General features: G+C 53.0%; 1 long non-coding RNA gene across 1 annotated transcript in view; it reads left to right on the top strand.

The window, feature by feature from the left end:
* The first annotated feature begins 6 nt into the window (after positions 1–6).
* Positions 7–1,735, top strand: part of LOC112213746 — a 7,647-nt gene continuing 5,918 nt past the window's right edge. Inside the window, exon 1 of the long non-coding RNA XR_002947655.2 lies at positions 7–969. This is a non-coding gene — a long non-coding RNA (uncharacterized LOC112213746). The remainder of the gene's footprint in view (positions 970–1,735) is intronic.

A 1,735-nucleotide genomic window follows, 5' to 3' on the forward strand; every position in this document is an offset into this window, starting at 1 on the left:
TGCTATTTCAGCAGCGAGGCGGCAATGCGACCGATGTTTTTTGAAAGGCCAGTAGTCGCGGCAAGACCGGCGAACACGAGCGAAGTCGGCGTACACGCACGTCCCATCGGGAAGGGAATTTCAAGCGGCACAGTTTGCGCGCCGCGAGTTTCTTCTACGTGTGTTCACCTTACGGATAAATCTGCGTACGATATTTGTCGAGGAATACGAGTACGCTTGACTTGTGTGTCTCGTCTCCGAATTGGTATCGAGACTTATAGTGGTGCCTGGTGTTGGCCGGCAACACACGTTTTCTGCTTCTGCTGGTGCTGCTACTCCCTTCGTGCAAGATCGGGGTTCGTGACGTCAGCAATTCCCCCTCACCTCGTAAACACCAAACATGGCCGTCGTACGGATATACGCTGATCGAGTGCGTCCGAAACTGATGGTGAAAACTAACGTCGATATAGGCACTGGAAACTCGTGGATCCGTGTACGAAGTGCAGTAGGACGTTTTAAAGCCTCGTGAACGGCGTTGAGTCTGTCTATATACGAATATGTAAAAACTGGAGCGATCGACTCACAGCGTCTAGCACATTCTGCGGATCGAGGCCGACTAGAGCCGAGGTCTGCCGAACTCCCCTCGCAAGCTTAGTGGACTCGCCCGACCCGCTCGAGGTTAGGAGGGGAGGGGGTAACGGTAGAGAAAGAGTATCAGAAGGGGAAGGGAGAAACTCTCAACGGTACGTGCGCCGCGCATACAACGGAGAGAGAAAGATAGAGAAAGCAAAAGAAGGAGAGTGTGATTGAGTGACCGAGGACGAGAAGGGTGGGGAGAAGAGGGAGAGAAGAGCAAGCGCAATGGAGGTAGAAAAGAGAGACGGCGCGACCAGGAGCGCCAGGAGCGCCGTCCTCGGAACAAGAAAGCTGCCTGCCTGCTTGCCTGCCTGCCGCCTGCCTGCTAGCCAGCCACCCCAAGTTCCCTTCTAGGTACGTGTATGCGTATATTTGTGTGAGAGACCAGTCGATGCAACGTTGCCAACTCTATTTCGTCGATAGCACCGCACCAAATGTCACTGGCGTATTACCCGATTAACTCGAGAATCGACTATGCCGTCGTTACGTTTATCACTTGTTATCACAAACAAAACGAATCGATCGATGTGTCCTTCTAGAAACACACGCGTGATTTAATCACGATGCTTCAAGCGATCAAGGCACCGCTTTTGCCGTGTCGATTCGCGCCCACGATCTGGCAACACTGTATCCTCTTGCGACGTACTGTCACACACTACATAACACTACCGCACGGCATCGCATACGATGCTTTTATAATAAACAGACGTTTTCGAACGGACTATTCGCAAAAATCGGAAACTCGCCGGAATGATAACACACGGTATCGAGTACGATCAACGTAGAATAGAGCGCGTCGCAGTAAAACCGGCGGCACTGTTCGTGAAAACGTGTGCAACCTCAACGGATCCCGAAACGAGAGTGTCCTCTCCGTGCCGACGAACACATAGGGAGAGCGGTTCAGCAAAGGAAAAGGAGAGGGATACAAAAGGAGTGAGAGAGCCAGATGGGGGAACCTCTGCTCTTCTCCGTCCTTCGGCGCAAATAGCAGGATAAAAAAGCCACGACAGTGGCGCTCGATTGGTGGGATTCTCGAGGCGCTACCAACGCTTCTAACCCCGCTGAGCACGGCGACCAATCGACGAGTGGCACAGCCCACGTCCGTTCCCCTCGACTCGTC

Source organism: Bombus impatiens, unplaced genomic scaffold, assembly GCF_000188095.3.
Source record: "Bombus impatiens unplaced genomic scaffold, BIMP_2.2 scf_0049, whole genome shotgun sequence".
Classification (NCBI taxonomy): Eukaryota; Metazoa; Arthropoda; class Insecta; order Hymenoptera; family Apidae; genus Bombus; species Bombus impatiens.